The 21,893-nt window shown below is 33.7% G+C and overlaps 1 long non-coding RNA gene across 1 annotated transcript; it reads left to right on the top strand.

Moving 5' to 3' along the window:
• The first annotated feature begins 15,225 nt into the window (after positions 1-15,225).
• LOC148624966 (uncharacterized) lies at positions 15,226-21,893 on the top strand. Its single transcript, XR_015919816.1, has 2 exons — positions 15,226-15,603; positions 21,286-21,893. It is a non-coding gene; the product is annotated as an uncharacterized LOC148624966 (long non-coding RNA).

Consider the following 21,893-nt stretch of genomic DNA (forward strand, 5'->3'; position numbering starts at 1 on the left):
ACGAACAAAAAATGAAAATCAAGTCTTTTACTAGTCAAGTATCAAACAAATCTGCAACTAAGGAAGCCAGATTGTTTGGTAAATTTGAAAGAAAAGAACCAATGCTTGGAGCCCGAGTTACAAATCACAAATCTCTCACCAGACAAATGTCTAATAAATCTACAACCAATGAATCCAGGGTTTTCAATCGAGTCGAAGTCATGCATGGATATCCAGATACAAAAATCGCATCTCTTGCCATTCAAAGATCTGATCAATTAGAAATTGAAGCATGCTCAAAGATCAGTGATACTAGAAGTAATGAACGCGGGTATTCCGAAGACATGAAAATCGATTCACTTACAAGTCAAATCTCAGCCAAATCTGACGAAACGAAGAGTATCGAGAAAATTGTCACGCAAGCAACAGTCCAGCATGATTAAAAGGTAGAATCTCTCACAGACCTAAGTTTGAGGAACAATTTTGTCATGGAAACTGGGTCAGCAAGTGGAAGCTCAAGTCTCCTTTCTGAAAAGGCAGAAGCACTTAAGAAGGAAGACAAAATTCACTGTGATCTCAATACAGGCCATGTAAACAATATCACACCAAAGAAATCAAATGATTATAACGAATTATCATGGGACAGTGAGGAAAATGTAGAACAAAATAAAGATATAAGAAGCACTGCTGGAAATAATACAGAATTAAACAAAGACAGTGATACAGAATCACCATGGGACAGCTATGAAAGTGATGATGAAAATAAAAGTCAACCAAAAGTAGTAGACGTCCTTAAAAGTTATGGAAAGAGTAGAGAAGAAAGTGATGTCAAATCTGCTTGGGATAGTGACGAAAATGATAACGATGAGCCACAGTATGAAGGGAAGGCCCTTCAAAATGAAGAAAGCAATAATGAAGAAAATGATGCTGAATCTGCATGGGATAGCGACGGAAGTGAAAAAGAAGAACCAAATAACGTAGAAAACGACCTTGGAAATACTAAAAATGTTAAAACTAAAGAAAATGAAGCTGAAATTATCAAAACAGAAGCCGATTCGTCTACTGATGTAGGAGTTATGGCTCCTGAAACAATTCTTACATTTTTTCCCACATACTTTGAAAATCTCTAAAACCATTTAAGATTTAATGAAAATCAGCAAATTGGTTCTTTAGTGTATTGTGCTCGAAATGACTTGTGATTTTTAATCCGTGAATAGATATGGCTGCCAATACTAAAATCGGAATATAGGGGTCGGAAGACAGTTTTTTTTTTAAATAATTCAAAAACTGTTGCCTTTAGTAAAATTCTGGTTCAGGTTATAAAAATGCTATTAAAACAATTTCCCGCATTTAACAATTCATTTAATTTTAACTCAGCCTGTCTCATTCCTCAAGTTGTTCAAATAAGCAAATGGTAAACATTAAAGATGAGCGGTTTAGGCTCTCTTGAGCCTCTACAATTAAATTCATGAATAAATTCTTTATGTTAATAGTTACAGAATAGTTATGATTGTGAGGGCAGTGTCACCAAAAGCGCTTTGTTTCAGGGCACCTATTTCGAGAGACACGTACATTAACATAAACGTCAACGTTTTAGAATATAATTTCACCAATTATGTCTTGTGCGGGAAACACTCGCCATGCACTTTTAAGGCCCTGAAGCATCGACAGCTCTATCATTATGGTCGAGTAGCCAAACAGAATGAGTATTGCACAAATCAATAGCATCAGACCACAGACTGACACCATTCCTGAGAAATGCATTATCGAAATTCCTATGCCATCGTCCATAAGCAAAGTTTCATTTTATTTATCATCTCCGGGCTTCCGATGTCATGAGGTGTTAACCGTAACAAAAATACGGTGGGTGATAGATCAGGATAGTTTCAGGGGTAATGCTATCCGTTTTGTTAAAATTTCGCAAAAAATGGGTGGCAAATAATAGCCTTGAACAGGTAAGTAGATGGTAGTCTCCCAAGATAAATGCAAACAATTGTTTTGCTATTGTAATGAGATAGTTCTATATAGAGATCCAGAAGAAAATTTCGATGATGAAATCAAATAATGTATCATTTAAATGTTTTGTAATTGAGCAGTTACATGTTACATGAATCATAATGTCTACGAAAGTTTTATCACATATAGCACATAACTTCATTTCGGTTTCTAGAATCTATGTCCATAATTTGGCTATGAAAAAGGCTCTACGAAATTCGATAGCACGTTTTGGATATTTCCAAATTTTTGCTGCAGATATCGAGTCATGAAGTTTATAGAATCAAGAGAATTCGGAGTCTATGGTCACACGTGTAGTCCAATCATCGTGTTGTATAAAGCTGATGGCTGTTTTCACTGTTTTGTTCCACACAGATTTGCTGGGAAATTGTCCAGAGCTCAAGTATTATCAACACAATTTTTATCATTTCCTCCTTATATTTTTGTGTTTTGGTTTTATTTTATATTGTTCTTTCTTCATTTCTCCCTTATTTAGAGGTATACAGAGACCGACATGTTTTTGTGTTTGCAAATGACAACGATGACATTGAAGTCACGGATGCGTTTTTACTTGGAAGTCATGTGACTTCTGAGTCTTTAAACCATCGGATGCCAATCAAAAGGACTTCCGGTTGATAATTACCGACTTAAAAGTACTGCCACCGCGAAAGAGATCTTGCGGATGAATATTAAAATGTATTAAATTGAATATTTCGTATAAATACATTGCCCGTTTTTACAGTAAACGATTGAAATTATATTTTACATGTTCAAATACATATTATATAGAAGTTTGAACTACATTGTTAATGCCTTTGATATCCTTATATGGATTCCACGCGATTGGCTACGTTTAAAACTAAGAATAGGTTGTCAAAATTACACATTGAGAAACAAATTAAAAACAAAATGAAACGAAACAAAAAAAAATCAGACTGAAGTCTTCCAAGTTGCTAACAGTCAAATATTCACTGTCACTGATTTTGGCTTACTTTCAACATCCAAATGCGACATGCTCAAAAACTGAGTGACTTCCGCTAAAATCTTGGTTCCTTTGATATTACTGCGTACTCTTTCGTAAGCGTTATGACCCGAATGTTTTCAATCATCCGGAACAAGATTAAAGAAATGGCTATGACTATATATAGATATCGGTGTCCTGATAATATATATGACCTTTATATAATCAATTGTAACGAATGCCTTGTGTTTGAATTGGAAACTAGGTAATATTACATAAATTCAATGATAACCGTTCATTTTATGTTTTAATATAAATTTCCCGTTCTAATGCAAGCAAAAACACGCATAGACATGTGTATGATATGTTTTTAAAAAGGTACGTTGTAGCGATCTTTGGGTCGCATTGACCAGGGATCCAATTTAAAAACAAAATTAAGCAGCTGGCAATGAATATTCATAAATATCAGTGCTTGCTAATGTATATGACCTACACAGTCCAGTAACGAGCCTCAGTGCCTAAATCGGAACCGGGTAATGTTCAAAGCTAACCAATCCTTTCAAGATTCTTTACTCAAGATTCTTTATTTCACTCAGACACAAGTTATGTGTTTCATGTAAACTTCTTCTCGTACAAGCAACAAACACACGTAAAACACACGTGTATTACACTTAAGAGGTACATTTTTATCTCGTATGAGGCAGGCTAGAACTATGATGCAATGACGGTAAACACGGCGAGGATCTGCAGCATTACATGGCGTATAACTACATATTTATGCAAATCACATGCGAATATCAAGTACTGAAATTAAGAGTGCAAGAAGTCGCTAAAAATATTAGCGACTTCAAGAAGGCGAATTTTTTAATTGAAATTTTGAATCATCAGTTTTGTGTGAAAGGGTAGTTCTAGTAGTAGTGAAAGCGCTCATCCCTTTGTAAATAATTAATATTTTTGGAAATACAGAAAGAGCAAATTACCATCAGCGGATTATAAAGTTTTAAAAATACCATTAATTATACTATGACGTCCTTAACAGGCTTTGAGACTACAACTGTGGTCGATTTTCGATTACCATATGAGCAGCACGCGACTTATTGGGCGTTGCATTGGGTGTGGCTTGTGTGTGTGTAAATTACTGTGCACTTTAATCATGTAAACAAACACACGTAACATTCCGATGTGTATCAGCTGTTTTCATTCATTTTAGTATCGTGAATGAACATCAAAGTAATATTTGATAAAGATATCAAACGTTATATTTTAGAAAAGTTATATTATTTTCCGTAAAAATCACTTACACATGTACTCGGTAGCACTCGCCATGTGCCACATGCGCCATCATACATGAAACCAAACTGTAACAATCGTCAATGAATAAATCATTGTACCTGTCTATGTGGGAACACTGTGATCTTATAATGCAAATGACTATTGCCATATCTAACAGCGTTCTACTTGATTCGCACTTTACTTCATTATAAAAATAAGAAGAAAAGTTTCACTACCGACCATTTCAACTGACATAGCTGGCGTAAAGTGTACCAGCCAAATATGGACAAATATGGCGCGTCTAAGGTGACCGTAATAGGTCACGAAAATATAAACAAGTACCGTTATTGTCCTAACATGATGAAGGTGAAACCTTTTAACGCTCCTGAAGACACATCAATTAAAAACTACTTTGATATTTTTTTGTCAGCTCTGATTTGATATGTTATACTATAACCTTCAAGTATGGTAAATTTTGTAATGATATATATTTGCCCTAAAGCATTATACTAATTGTCAAGGTCTGATATGTCTATTGGCCGAAATGTCGGCATTCATAAAGAGTTATTGGTTACCGTGGTCCGAAATGTGTTTGGGTCGAACTGTCCGGCACTTTTTAACATGGTTCTTAAAAATCGTGAAACATCTTAAAAGATTTTTGTTATTGCATTCTGTTTCATTTTGTATAGGTAAATAGTGTTTAATTACGATTGGATACATTTTATCGAATTGTTTCGTTTCAATTTTTTCTTTTATCGATTATTTTCGTTTCGCAATTTTTATGATCCGTGAATTATAGGTAATTTTGATTACGTAATTTTTCGTAAACATCTGGGTGCCATAATGCAGACTATAAGGCCAACCCTATCTTGGAAAATCTATGATTAATTCGATTTGTATTTAATTATCGAAACTAGCAAATATTTTTCGATTGATTGATTGATTGATTGTTGGGGTTTAACGACCGAGCAGCAATATTTCAGCTATATTCAGTTGACAAATATTTTCCGAGACTGGTTTGGCTCTCAATTGCACATATACAAGTATACGAAAACGAAGCTACCATTATGCTGTTTTTCAGCTCCTGAAAATGCAGGTACAAACCGGATATTGATGCTTTTCTTGCCATAAATAATAGAACCAAGTTGATAATACAACCATAAACGCTCCCGAGTAGAATCGAAATAAATCACGGAAACTCCATTTTTTCATTGTTTTATCACAAGCTGATCAGTTATTCCAATATTTGGCATAAATGGTCAGCCCGTGGTAAAACAATGATAAGATGGAGTCTCCGTGATTTATTTCTTAAATATATCATGACTCGCAAAGTTCAACGCCATCGGCACTGTGATTATAAGAATGTCAATCCCAGATAATCGGACCGGTTACTTTCAATAGTTTGGAATGCTACACACCATCTGATCGACGTTTAACCAATAGAATATTAAAATTTATTACTGATATGCATAAAGCAATTTTTAAGTTGTACGTTCGTATCATACAGTGGCGAATCCATGGGGTGGGGGTGTGACACTCCTCCTTTTTATTGGAAAATATGTCGTTTTCATGTGTAAAATCGAACAAATGGCAAATAATGTCCTAGCACCCCCTTTTTCTGAGGAACCACGGATGGCACCCCTCCTTTTCGATGTGTCTGAATCAGCCCCTTCTCTGCGGTACATGCAACCACCGACCGGGGGGTTTAGATTCCTTGTCACTCTCATTTCAACAAATTCATCGACCCTCTAAGACGTACACAGACTATTTTTATACTGGGGGTGTGGTGCTGGGATTATTTCGAAACAAATAAAATTATTCAGAATATGAAAACCATTTTTTTTTCTCAGCCATGGACAGAAAAAAAAATGTTTCAATATTTCCTCACTTACTTAACAATGTAGGCTTTCAAATAATTTTCTTTTTTACTCTGGCTGCTGCTGAAAAAAAATATTTTCGCGTTTGCGGGAAAAAAGTTATAATTCAACGTAAAATCCCAGCCCCCTCGAGAAAAAAATGGTCTGTGCCTTAACAGAATTGTTTTAAAAGTTAAACTTTTATGCCGAATAAAATTAATAGGTAAATTTTCATCCCCACCGTTAAAATTTGACGAAAATGGAAAAATTGGGGCGGGAATTTCAAAATAAGGATATTTTTTCACGCCAGTTTCTAGTATTGAGGTACTATAACACAAATCTTTAATTTTTTTTTTTTGGGGGGGGACTAAAATGATGAAACATGATGTGGCCATGGGTTTAAAACATATTTATACTTCGAATAGCTAATATTAGGCTAGCAAATATATGGTAAGGAATAAAAAATTAAAAAAATAAAATCGTCCCACCCGCTACATAATTTCTGTGAAGGTTGGATGACATTCTACCGGTACGTGAATTGTATAAAAGAAACTAAATATAAAACTTAAAGATAACACCTTGTTCAAGTATGAAATGGGATATTTTGTTTCTGACAGATGGCCAGTGATAATTAAACTGACAACGATATATGATACTCGATAAAGATGGACAAATACCAATAGAAAAACAAGATCATTTAAATTAATTCTTTAACAAACATTCCATTACGACTAAAACGAAACTAAGTCATAACATTGATCACATATACTAAACAACCGAAAAAATGCACCATTTTTTTTCAACTGTACATTTTTTTTTCGACGCAGTCGGTATAGTTTCGCTCTTTACCCTTTGACCTTAAAGACGCTCTTCCATTGAGACGCACATCACCTTTCCTTATTGGTTAAATACTGGTAACTTAGTGACATTCAAAAAAAACTGTATTGAAAATTGCGTGCCAGGTGTTATATTTCCTGAATGAAAAATGTAGAAAATTATAAGTCAAAGAAAGAAAAAATAACGTGAATAAGTGGTTGTGGAGAAAAAAAGATAAACAAACTGCTAAGGATAGACCTTTCCGTTTTCTCCTGGTGAAAGGATGGATGTTGCGTCAAGTATTGACAAGATGGTTTCATTATTCTTATATTTTGGGGGTGAAAAATGGTTTTTTTCCTTTTTTTTTCTTCGGAAACCCAAAGCGGAAAATTAGGAAAATTTTCGTTTTCACAGAATTTGATGCTATGGATTCCACTATTAAAAAAAAATGTCAAATTTTCAGTTTGTTAAAAATGTGTATGAAACGTGAGTGGTGCGTTTCTCGTAATGCTGAGTATTGCCTAATGAAATACGATCATCACGCCTGTTCAAAACCTGGTATAAATCTCGAAATGTACTACTTCATTCATAAATATTCGATTATTTTATCTCGAACGTAACATTCTAGATAACGACCTCTTGGGATGGGGGTTAGTTGGTGCGCCTTAAACATGTCAACCTTTATAAATTTTGGGTATTCCTACTTACCAGACATTTTATTAGGAGTCGAGGACAGAGACCTCGCATAATGTCACATGAAAGAAAAATTAGGAATTGTTTTAAATAGATGAAAAAGTACAAATGAAATTACTTCAAAACGAGTTGTCCAATACACAGGTAGATCTACTTGGGGCAGGGATTTTTTTTTTATCTTTGTTAAAAAGAGAATAAAATACGAAATTATGTGTTAAAACTGCATGAAACTAAAGTGCCTGAAGTTTTCCGACAAATAGAGGTGTTATTACTGCCCTTTATTCGATCCGCAAAAAAGCATGACATGTTAAAATATTGTGATTATCTGTTGATCTCAAATCATTGACAATTTTTTTAACAACGTAAGTTTTTCCACAGCCGGCTTGTCCTGAAATTATTAAATAATGGCCTCGTAAAGCTAAATTCAGAGCACTGTTAAATGGTCCTCGTCCACAACAGTAATGCTCTAGCCTTACCGTTCGAGTAAATACTCAGAAGTCTTCTTCACGATTTTTCAAATTCTAAAAATATTACTCTGACTACTTCCGTTGGTTGAGGTTTGAAACGACTGGTCGGTGGTTGAAAATAATAAAAAGACGCGATCGTGTCGGATCATTGACACTGAAATGGGGTTGTATTCAATTCAAAAGGATTTTTCTTGGTGTTCATACGATAGTTAGAACAGGCAAATGCTTTGATAATATATAAATGATGGGATACTCCATCGATGTGGTGATGAAAGTGATATGGCGGACGACGGAGTTGCGAACCTTCTACGTCCTAAATTCACTGTCGACCCCCAAATATCAGAAAATTTCATATGGATAGCATAAGTGTAATCTTTGCTGTTATCAACCAACTACCTAAAATACGTTAAAATATGTCAAAAACTGACCAGTTGATATAAATTTAAACCGGGCATGTATACCGGGCCAATATGCAAAAAATGGCTAATATGGATCCACCAGGGCCAATACGGCATCATAACTTCCGGTCGTTTGACACCGCCCTTTTGAATTAGATATTCTCACTTCGTTATCCTGCTGAATTATTTATGCATATGTTCCTAAACATGTATATAACTACTCAAAAATAAGAAACCTAGAATAAGATAAGACAACTTTATTTGGATTTGGCATTTCATTCAAATACAATCACAAGCTCTAAGGAGCTTCAGACCAAACATACATTATGTAACATAATCAAGACAAATTAGAATCAAAGAATTTGCACGTAGTAAACAAGAAAATACAAATGTAGCATATATATACGTCCAATGACAACCTACTTTGATTAGAACAGATACTAATAAAGTAAGTGGCAAAGATAAGAACAAAGTTAAAATCTATTCAGAAATGTGATACATAAAAATCTCAATTCGCCTTCGTTGAAAGCTAATCGAGTTCAGTTACTAAAAAACAGTCTTGACACAAAAGGAATCCCGAAAGGATTAAAGTCCGTCCCACTTACTGAAAAAACTCGTGCAGAACACCAAGTTCAATGGACTTCTGCGGGTTAAAGTCCGCTACAGGTAGGAGGAAATGTTGAAGTGATGTCTGAGATGCACATCATATAAAACAGGTAGATTAAGTTCTTACATCTTTCATGGTTTCGGTGTTAAACAAATACCATGCACTAAGGTTATAATGACACTACGATATCGGTGCAAAAATAGAAAAAAAAAGTAATGTCTATCTTTCCTTAAAAATGAACATTCAAAATATGCCTAAAGCTATGCTAAGCATATATTCTAATTTTGGCTAACCAACATTGTTTTAAATTATGCATAATTTTATTTGAGACTTGATGTCCTCATTTAAGCAAGGCTTTGATTACGGTAATGGCTCATCATTCAGTTTGTTGGTTTAAGTGTTAAGCGCAGTAAATATGTTATATATATTTAATTGAGTTTCAAATATTTTTGTTAAAAAAAACGTTTTCTCATCGGAATGTTGTTTCGTGGTTCCCCATGTATGCATTGTGATCGCAGTTTCTTTCACGTATACTGTCTATCTACCTCGAGTATTGATGCAATGTGAAGAAGATTCCATAAGGCACAAACCATTTTATCAATTTAGATCAAAGATCAGAATTGATAAAGCATTCGCCCGAGCCTTTAGATTTGTAAAACCTTACAGCATCTGCAATAATCTTACACTACCACAGGAAAATAGTCCCATTGGCATACCCATTAAGGTTCAAATGGTCCACTTTATAGGTATATTTCCAATATATCAAATTTATTTCTACGTTATTTACTCCAATAAACAAACCCAATAAACATTTTACTGCGATTAATTTGGATTGTATTTAACAACGATTCAATTAAAAATAGTTGACATTCTAACCTCAGTGCATGTTTGATTCTATGCATTTCCGGAATGAACTAATCGTTCAGTGTGGAGATATTATAAATAGAAATTCTGAGTACCAATTGGAAGAGTTATCTGCAGATATTCCATGCATTCCCAGGTTTACAAAAACGGGCAGAGGTTCCGATGAAGAAACTTAAATAAAGAAAGGGGTTTCAGGCTATTATTTGCCACTCATTTTTTGCCTAATTTTTATTGAAATAGTAGCATAACCTCAGAAACCTTCCTGATGCATCACCCACTGTATTACCGTTACTGCCTCGTGACATCGAGAGTTCGGAGATGCCAAATAAAAATGTAACTTTTCATGTACGATGGCATAGGAACTCCCGGAAAATGTCAAACTGTGGTCTGTTGTGTCGCTTTTTGCATTAATCATTTCACTTGGCTATGTCTCTGGTTATGATGATAGAGCTGCACGTGATTCAGGGCCTTAAAAGTGCATAGCTAATGTTTCCTGTACCAAATATAATTGTTGAAATTATATTCTATGACTTTGACGTTTATGTTAATGTACGTGTCTCTGGAACAAGGTGCCCAGAAACTAAGTGCTTTCACCTGCCACATTTATGTAGGTGTCTATGGAATAACTTGTAGCGCTTGAGCTATAAAACTTACCAACTGAAAAAATACAGCTTTTTGAGAAAGGCATGTATCTAAAAATATGGTTTATTTCAATGATTGAATGATTTAATAGACAGTTTCGACCTAGAGGTCGATCAGTTGAATTTCGACCTGAAAAATTTAGAAACCGGGATAGGCCAACAAGTAGTCTGTCGTTCAATTATGCAATATGTCGGAGAGTTTTGTTTTCATTCATGAAGGTGTTCCATGTAAACCGATATCAAACATGAATATTACGCAATATGGTGCTGCTACGATGCATCATGAATTTTGGTGTGTGTGTTTTAATGTCCTTCGCAATTAGAATGGTGAATTGAAAAATAAAACAAAGAGTTCAATATCAACCATTTGTAGCATGTTATTATCTATGATAATAGCATATTATCGGAATAAATGTGGTTTTGGCGTGCCATATCGATCCTGCACTTTCTTTTTATCCCATATTATTTTTTGGCAATTTGACAATTATTTGAGGCATAATAGTTAAATGATCGATATATTATTGATCCAGTACATGAGTACTTTGATTTTCCTCACGAAGGGGAGGAGCTGAGGTTTTTTTGTTGATTGAGAAAAAATCTGCATTATTAAGTAATGGAAGTGGCTGTGTAGAAAAAGCAAAAAAAAAAAAAAAATACAAAGAATTTAGCAATTTTTTATTTAAAAATATCCCAAACTGGGTCGTCGGAACCATCCATACTGCTATTTTTGATACCAAAAACTGCTAATCTACTGCCGGCAATATAAGTCCATATACCTAATCATGGTGTCTTACGTGACTTAATCTATCGACAGACAATGGTACAGTTAACAAAAACTTCAATGACAAATATCTATTTTGATCTTTTGACTAACTGGTAAACAATTGTAGTATATGCAAAATGATAGATTGCATGTATTTTGAGTGATGAACTAGTTCAAGGACAAAATATTCTATAACTATTGTTTTATATACCCAGACGTTCTACGAGTGATCTTGATCACACTATACTAATAAACCCATGGACTTTGAAATCATATCGATAAATACCAATACGGGTTCAGAGGGAACTTTTTGAAGTGAGAAGCTACTCTTATATGTGCGTTCTTATACTTCAATAAATCACGTAACTGCCTCGATAGTCCTTCTTTAACGTAAACAAAAGAATCAATCGCGTGCAAAAAAAGACGAAAAGCTGCAAAAGCATAGTGCCTCCGATCGGTTGGTGTTAATACCAACGGTAAAATTAAGACTGAATGATGTATTATCAGTTTAAAAAACAGTTTAAAATGTTCATTTCTACATTTGCTAAGTTTCGCAGAAGTAGATGTCAATACATTAATAAAATAAAGATTTATTTGAAAAATAAAGATTTATCAAAAGTACAACACGACACTGTTAGTGTAAATTAAGTGTCTCACTTTCTATTGTTCAGGCACCCAGCAATGTTCATGACAAGAGGCGCACTTACAAACACAAGCTAGGCAAACAATCATTGAAGACCGTGTACTTTTAGAACCCGACAGTTAGACAATATATTCTTCACCTTCCTAAGTTTGTAAATAATGAGTTAACATGAATCACATGGTGGGTATCGGGTACGTGTGTTTGTACCAAGCAGTGATCTCGTTAGTCATATGGTTATATTTGATAGGAAGTAAATGTTATATATTTAATTGACATGTGATAAGCGATTAGCTAGACAGCTACCCTGGGTCTAAATATAAGACAAATCTTGTTGCTCTCAGAGTCTGATCAGTAAAAAATAGTTAAAGTACTAAGGCTTGATCATGAATTATTCTTAATATGTATTGGTGGGTAGGCATCATCTGCTAATACATAAACAGGCCGAACGTTTCGTTTCCCTGCCTCTACCTACAAATGTACTCTGGAAAATGATCCTATTCTAAACATTGCACTATCTATCTTTTTGTTTTCAAAAGGTATTTTGGGGAACAATTTGGGAATTAAATATAAATATGAAAACATATCCTCTATCCTCGAGCCTCTATCAACTTATCTAGAGCAATTTTATAAGATTGGAAATGGGTAACACCAAGTCTCTCTGAATGTGTCGTGTCCACTGGACTTCGGGGAGGGAATGATATGTAATTATTAGGAGATTCACACTCTACATCGGTCAACAAAAATTCCGGTCGTAGAATATATGAAGTTTCTCTAATCTTGGTGTAAGCCTGTTCAAAAGGTGAAAGAGTCGGTAAAAGTTTGGTGTGAGGCTAACTTAACACGATTGCCTATGCGGAAGTATATATTCGCCGTTTTCTACATTTCTTAGTACAAAAAATGTACTAATCCTGTTAATAAGTTAATTTTTCAAGAAATTGCTATGGCTAAAACAGTTTTGGTACCTTATTAAAAGTTTTTCTGCCAAATGAAAATGTCCACATCCAGGAAAGTAGAACTAATAACCGAAAATCGGTGACACAGATGTCAATTTCGAATTCAAATGAAGGCTTGGTAGATAGGTAATCTTGATCGTATAGTTCCAACACTACACTGTGGTAAACTAAACAATATGAACGTTATGGTAATTGGATCATAACATATCATTTGACATGGTCAAGTTCGGGCCCCAAATCCATAAAAAAAGAACGGATCTGGTGAAACGCAATAAATGCACCAGCGTGTAACCTAAATACAAAATAGTAAATACTTTCAAGTAAGCTCTAGACTGCCCCAACAACCACAGGTACTTGGGGTCGGGATATTTTGTTGTTGTTGTTGTTGTTGTTGTTGTTGTTTTGTTTTTGTTTTTTGTTAAAAAGAAAACTAAAACGAAATCATGTGATATAACGGCAAATATTGAATTGTAATAAGTATCCATATTAAGTTTTCTGATATATTGGAATCGACTGGTATATAGTCCTACATACCAGTCGACCCCAATATACCAGAAAAAAACTTAATGCTGTTATAACACATGATTTCGTTTTTTTTTCTTTTTGACAAAAAAATCCCGACCCCGAGTACGTGTGCCAACAACATAAGTAATAACATCCACGTGGTAATAGAACAATGACAATTATTCAAAATCAAACAGAAAAGTAATATAACAATACACAAATACATGTCTCCTGACTGTGGTAATATTTATAAATATATTATCGCAAAAAAAGTTATCTTATACTCCGGTACATTAGATCAAGGACCATAAGACTCCTTGATTAGTGGTATGCATAAGGTAATTTCTTAAATCATGACTAAAATCGTCGGGTTTATCACACGTCATTACTAAAGTTATGAAATATTTCAAATTATCAATCCAAGGCCAAACAAACATGGATTCAGTTAACTTAGTCGTCAATCAACAACACCAATAGACTTTGCAGATAAGATTAGTTGCTATGTTATGAGTTTTGACAACATCATTCGCTATGGCGAAATCAAATAAACAGATGAGGAAATATACACAAAGTTCTAATACTCCTTCTATAAAGAAACATTTCACAATCATGGTATGATTACTACCAAATGATAACTTTGATAAGATGTAGAAATAAAACATACTACTCCTCCAACCCCTCCCTTTGAAAATAGAAACTTCATAACCTAAAAAAGAAGAAATGATAACGTACGTCTCATGGCGCAGCTTGATACAACAACGGAAGTCAATTCTGAACTGTCGAGGTAAGTTGAGACACAGTTCTCCAATTTGATTGCGATACGGGATAAAAACTTGATGAAAATCAAAATGGCTCCATCTTGTGTCTCGAATTATCAATCGGTTTAATCACAAACCCCAAAATCAATCCCAGCGTCCCTCAGGGGAGTATGGTACCTCGCTATAAAATTTCAGAGATCCATTCATTTTAACTCAAGTCGTTATCTTTTTTTTGTGGTTCTATAAATTACTGTCAGATAAATAAGGGGTCGATTATTGGATTTTAAAGAAACCTTGGACAATATATTTTACTAATGACTGAATTTTTTTGTAGAATGAGATTGTTCCGAATAATATAAATCAAAATCAAAAATTGTTTATTGAAAGGAACTTCGAAAAAGTCCCATAATGAGAAACTTTGTCTAGTATGTCTATTATACTAGAGACGATTTCGAAACATTTGCAATATATTACGAATATTGAAAAGACCACTTAAAAAGACCGCAAAGTCTTGACTTCTATTTCAGTGATAGGTATGACAAACCACATGTGGATACAGTAAGCCTTGTTTTTCGGTTATCTGTACTCAATTTTGTATCAATCCAGGAAGAAATTGTAACTCACGTGATCATATTGGTGTCTACGGTTATACGAAAGACCACGAGTATGAACAAGTTATTTTTCATTGATATTCACTCTTTTTATTACCATTTTTATCAATCCGACTCATCTATTGAGTGATAGAGAAATTTTACTGTTCAATCAAATACACAAGGCGGATTATATAAAATTTCTCAGTACCCTACTCAGATAATTTATTTTGATACATAATACACTATTTTGCTTTACGGCGCCTGCTTGGTTAAGAAATCGAACCTCGCATGTGTAAAGGCTATTATATGGCTTAACCAATAAAATGTGAAAGGTGAAAGACTGCATACACACCTAGAGACAAGTCTTCTGTCCCTCGTAATTTCTCTAAAAGGTAAATGAGTGATTCTTGGAAGCTAGCCCGTTGTCAAAACCATGAAAGAAAGAAAAAGAACATAAGTAACTCCCGGCTACTGGCATTGAGTTTGTTTTCCTGTTACTAAAATAATCTAACTTATTTTTTACATGTTGTGTCCGAATATCTAAAATGTTCTTGCTGGCATTACGTAAAATAGTCATTCTATTACATTATATCCAGATGGCATCTATCGGAAATAGGAGACATCCGGGATGTCTAATCACGCTCCGTATTGGTTAAATTATTCTATCGATGGTGGGTACATTATGGAAATATTTTGTTTTATTTACTTAGTAAATACGCTCGAAAAGGCGGTACATAGCTATAAAAGGACATTGCATCAGAAAAGATACCAGTGTTTTATCACGGATAGGTACAGATTTAAAGGGTAGACAAGTGTAGGATATTTATAAAATAAGAGATGGTAAGTTTTGGTTATAAGTACTATAATTATTGGGAAAAAACACTGTTTTGAAGTTTAAAGTTACTCTATAGGTCTATCATGGATAATATTTTGTTTTAAAAAGAGTATATCGACCGGCCATTTTAATGTTAACATTTTATTCATTTCATTCATTTTTAATGGGGTTTTAAGATCATGTATAGTAAAATCATGGTCTGAAGAGCAGTTTTAGGACGCTTACCCTATCGGTGCACCTGGTCCATGCTCCCAGTTTTTAGCGGAGTCCGAGTTGCTCATTTGCTTTTGTTACTTTGTATGTATGATTTTAGTTACTGTATGTTCTTTGTTGTGTATGTCTGTTTTCCATGTCGGGTCTTTGTCCCTGGATTACATTCTTTTGATTACCGCTATAACCTTGGTTCCCTTGATTACTCTTTCAATGATACATTTTATTTTTGCCGTAGAATATAAATGTCACATTTATACAGTATTTTTTTTAATCACATTTCTTGTTATTGTTTGAAATGTCGGTTTCATTCCCAATCATTCATTTCGTTACCATTAAACAATACCGCAGAAATGAAGTAATTGGCACAAGAGAAAGCAATTAATACGCCTAACAGAATGTTGGGAACATATGCAGTTTGGTTTCCATTACAACCTATACTTCAAAAATCCAAATGTTTCTTTAGATATGCCGAGCTAGCCAGCAAGCCACTGTAGTTGCAAGTTTTCAATAACATCTCTTTTATACATTCTAAGTCATTCTGGTTAACTAGAAGCTTTGAAGATCAATCGCTCTTCTGTCATGAACAAGTAGTCAACGTGTTGAAATGAACGGGAACTACAGCATTTGTTATTTTTTTCATTGGGGTATTTGATTTCCGGTATGTGCGTTTCTCCGTCACGCATCAAGTTAATGTTTGAATCGCGAAACCTTTCATGAAGACGGCATCGCATTGTAGAGGTGAACATCTTAAGAACTATATGCCAAGTTTTATGAAGTCAGGTCTAATACTGGTAGAATTTCTTGTCTATATGTTTTAAATGTTTAAGGTGTTCGTCACTTTCTTACGTGTGGCTTTCAGTCTTCTATCATAGCTGTTAACAAGGGAATATTAGATATTAAATGAAGTATTGATATTATTTAAGACAAGTGTTTGTTTCCCCGAATGTAAATGACATTTATTATGTATTTTGTCGTTTATTCAAAGATTTGTATTATTTTCACGACTTAATTCATACGGTATTTCATAAAATCCGGTTCATTAATGTATGAGAAAATGTAACATTAAAACACAAGGGATTGTAAACTTTTAATGTTTTTTTTTACTTATGAATGTAAAGCTTAAAATTTGCTCCATTATACTGAATTGGATATTAGATAGATATTACTAGAATTAAATCCTAAGAAAATCAGAAAATCATATTGCATGTTAAATATCAAGCACGTGCATGCTGACTTGTATTGCAAATGCCTAATACAAATTAATGGAAACACTATATTTGTATCCTGCATGGATACAATAGTTTTTTCATTAAGTACTTGAAGTAACTTTGAAAGCGAACGATTTAACATGTTAGTGTGTGCAGTAGCATTATCTTGCAAAGAGCTATATTTTCTATTTCAAAACTTCTACGTCTCGAAAAATTAAACGGATTGATACGTATAATTAATCAGAGAGTAGTCATTGGGTCTGTGAAAGAAATTGAATCCTCTATTGAAACATCTCCATTTTACTCTTATTTGTTGCAAGTTAACAGGGTATGACGTTAAAGGTTGTCCTATTGCCCGGGACTAGTTAAACTACCATTCGGACAAGTGAAAGTTAAACTACACTTGCCCGGATGACAACCAAATATTATTTATTTTTCAACATGCATTTACTTAAGGACAACTTAGCTTAAAATTTGGGCTGGTAGAATTTGCATAAACTTGCCCAGTAGGGCAGGATTACTGAAATGTAATGTCATACCCTGAAGTATGCACCATGGTTATGATTACCGTGTAAAACGTGTAAAAAAAAATAATAAATAATAAACTTTATCACTATCCTTAGATTATTTAAACTGACTTGTAAATACTGCGTCAAATCAATGAAGTAATTTTCTTAATTACAATGAAATATAATATCTTTGACAAAAACTAAGTAAATGGCAACAATAAGCAGTCCTAATTCAAAAGTTAACAATTTACTGAGGGCGTTTTATCATTGATGATATTCACAATAAAAATTAAAATCTGTTTTAAGTGATACGTTTCCCCTTACTTCGTCAAGTTACTAGCAATGATCAAACAATGCACAATAAGGGCCACCATTGACTTTGAGTACTTCAATTATTAAAAAAAAAGCTTTTAAATCGGTATCCTCTTACCTCGTCAAGTCACTGGCTTTTAAGTCAACAATACACAAAGTGCCGTAAGGGGTAGTATTGAATTTGAGAACTTAACTTATTTTTTAAAGTATTTTAAATGTAGCATATACAAATGCGGTCGTATAATCATGCTATCGTCTTCTTCCGTAGACATTTGGTGTTTGAACTATATCAAATTATGCAAGGTGTCGAGTAACAAAAGAGAGGTTGGAATTGATTTTTGAGGTGGCGACTTGAACCGTTGAGAAATGATGGGCCAGCAAGCATTTACTTGGTGTTCGGGCTATAAGAACCTAATCACGTGTTGCACACTTAATAACTTGGCCTGAGATTACTATATTTCGACAGAAAAAAATACATAAGTCATTCTTTATAATTTATCCTTTTTATACAAAAAATAAGGAGTAGATCATCATTAAAGGTTGATGACATTACAACATACAACATTTGGTGTGGGAGATTATAGACAGCATGTTTTATCCAATCAGAAAGCGTGTTACTTCTGAAATATTTTTTTTTTTGATATTGTATTACAATCCAAAGGATTTAGGGGATGACTGGAAGCATTCAGGAATCAGGGGCCAAAAAGATTCCACTTTAATTATTCGGCCTGTTTAACAAAGATATCCTAGTTAAGACACGTCATGAGACATATTTTACTATATTGAATAGGATAGTCTTATGACCATCATATGACGAACCTAAAGTCGCACAACAAAGCTATCTTAAGACTATCGTTATAAAGATAGTCTTATGATGGTCATAACGTCTTATTATATGATTTAATGTGTAAATTATAGTTAATCGAAAGTGGATATGAAGTGTAATAACAAAATTATTGAACTGATGAAATCTAGACATTAGTCAAAAGGAAGAGTCAAAAGGAAAGTCCGTATAACAAATGAGAAAATCGGTAAAAACTAGAAAGTTGGAAACGACCGCAATATGGTCCTGACTTTTGCGTTTCCAAAATGAAAGGTGTTATATGGATATGCAAATGTAAAATTGTGTTGTATAAATATTAACATTTATATACAAACGGAAAAATAAAGCCGTCTTGTTCGGTAAACTATCGAACACTACTACAAATGCCACCACCATTAAAATTTGTATTCAAATTAATATTCGGTTTCTTCTATTATTTTGGGTATTGCGTCTCAAGTGGATTAATCAAAGCAGTAGCCATTTATGTTTACTTATTTAGGATATCCTTACTCCACACAATATCTTAAGATGATCATAAGACTTTTAACATTTGATGTCTTAAAGTGAGGACCAAAGTAAAGAGATTTTTTAACTTTCGACATCTTCAATTAACAGACATAGGACTAAGATGTATCCTAAGACCACCCTAAGACATTAAGGTAGTTTTAAGACCCTTTCGTTAAACATTCTTTTCCTATGTCAAACATATTATTGTAATAAAAGTTCAACGCTCTATTAAGCTTGAATGATGTGTTCATACAAGCCTTATTGTACATAGTTGGCCGCTCGGAAGACGCTAGTTATGATATATATATATATAAATCCTATATGTAGACAAAATAAGCAAGCATTTAAAAATTCCACAATAAGACAAAAAATCTGAAGTCTTAAAAATAACGAAAACCTACAACATATTTCAGATTTTTTGTTGGACTATTAGTCTAAGATATACGGACAGCTAGTTTTTCTTTAAATCCCAGCAGAGATCGCTAATCTCTCACTGTCTGAAGAATGAAGCACGATAAATTCTGCATCTTTAATACTTAATGGAGAATTAGAATTCAAATGATAGGTAGAACACGTCGTATTTTAACAAATATGTTAACGATTTTATTCCCTAATTGTTACTAGCACATATGAAGGGACATCTTTTTTCGAGCACTCGCAAATTTGTATAGAAAATTTTATTTTTAACAGATAGGATGTGGAAACTTCATTTTCTTATTACCAAGCGAAAATCTAAACAAAAATGTTTTTTTTTCAAACAATGTTTTTTCAAGGGAAATAATTTGGGATTTTTATATTCTCTTTCACGAGGTAGTACAAAAACTTGATTCTACATTTGTCGTTTTATTGTTTGGCCATATGCAGTACCGAGATACCATATGGGATTTCGTATACGACTTCCATGACTGCGTTGTTCATCAGTCTAAAACTCAATTCAAAACTGTTGAGTTCAAAGTCCAAAAAATGGACAATATTTAAGAAATTGAGTAATGACACTTGTTTCTTTATTCTTATTAATTCTGAAATTCTTCGATGATTTATTGCCAGAGTGAGTCAAACCAAACAAACTGTAGTGGTTCGTTTGTCGAGAGAACATCACGTCACGACGAATGACACCCACAAAAAATCGAATTATTCATATTTCGTAATGTTAACTCTGTTTGTTTTATGATCCTAATTGCATTTCGCAATGAACTCAGTTCGGATTGATACATTACAATACTAAAAGCGATTTCCGGTCTAACCATTCATTTGTTTAATTTGTTATTGGTCACCAGACTACTCGGAACTTCTCGAAATATTGCTTCCGTTATCTGAGATATCGTGATTTAACTAGGTGTCCTGGGTAATAGTAAAATCTGCTTCAATAAAACACAACATACTCGTTTGTTTTATATGCATCTTCCGTAGTTGCAAAGGAAATTCGGAAAATAAAAAATGGGTTCAGTTTAGGTGACATATTGGTTTTGTATAAATGTTTTTGTTTTTATTACAGAATATAGCCGACGACGTTTACAATGATTCACTAAAATAATTGAGAAAAAAATATAGTTCTAACGATTTATCGCAAAAATGCTCCCATTCGCTAAAGGTTTAAAATAAGTACAGCCACTATCTGGAATGCTCCCGATAGCATAGTGGAAGTTTAACGGAAATCGGCATGGCCACTTAATGCTTCCGCTACGACGCATGCTTATATCAAATCCTTAATTATAGTTAGCTTGGAAAAGCTACGTATAAAAAGTCGGAATACATGTATCTAGCTTTGAAAGAAAAAAAAAACCTGGTGTATTTTGGTAATCACCTAGTAAACAAGTACTTAATGAATGAGGGAAATTAATTGCTTCTATGGAAATGTGACTAGTTGTGGAGATGGTGTCCACGTGTACCGACCGCAAAACGGTAACTTGCTGATTGTTGCTACAATGAAGAAAAAAAACAATTATAGTAGTGTTCTTTTTTAGGCAAAAATTAAGCTGTCTCACGAACCCGAATTTTTTTTTTGAATGACTTTTGAAGAATTCAAATAAAAAATGTACTCGTAAGCTCATATGTTTACTTTACAAACTAAGTCTTAGTTTTGGTATCCAAATATCAAAGTTCATCTACTTTCAGAAAAACAGAATGCAGAGTGTGGAGATATTGAGGACCTTACTATTAGTATTATTAGTGACTATTGTGACAGGTTTTCCAGCACAGACTTATGAAAATTCCTTTCAATTAATTACAGATATTGAATCTACAGACACATTTAAAAGTAAACGATCGAATGTTATTGACGCTACAAGATGTTTGATAGATGAAGAATACAATGCGGTTTGTTATTTTTGTGGACGGTTTTATGACAGCATTGAGCTTTATGACCAATGTTGTGGATCAAGCGACAATGTACTCAAAGATTTTTGCTTACAAGTATACAGTTGATGACCGGAGACCGGAAATACAAGATCGTTCATATCATGGTTGCAATTAATTATTTTAAAGAATCTCAAAGCATATGCTCAGTTTTTTTATTGCGCTTGTGTTTTCATTGCCAGATTTTAAAACAATTTTGATGTTGGAGTTGACAAAAATCAGAGTATGTATGCTCTGATGCAAAACATGGTCAAGGAAAGGGAATAGGAAATCAATACATTTGCTTTGTGATACTGCAAACAACCGAATTTTTTTTTATAATCTTGCGTTTTATTTATTTTATTGTTAAATAAAAGAATTGTTATTTA

The sequence above is a fragment of the Perna viridis genome, chromosome 2 (assembly GCF_037379345.1).
Source record: "Perna viridis isolate PV_CMFRI_1.1 ecotype Kerala chromosome 2, ASM3737934v1, whole genome shotgun sequence".
In the NCBI taxonomy this organism is placed as follows: Eukaryota; Metazoa; Mollusca; class Bivalvia; order Mytilida; family Mytilidae; genus Perna; species Perna viridis.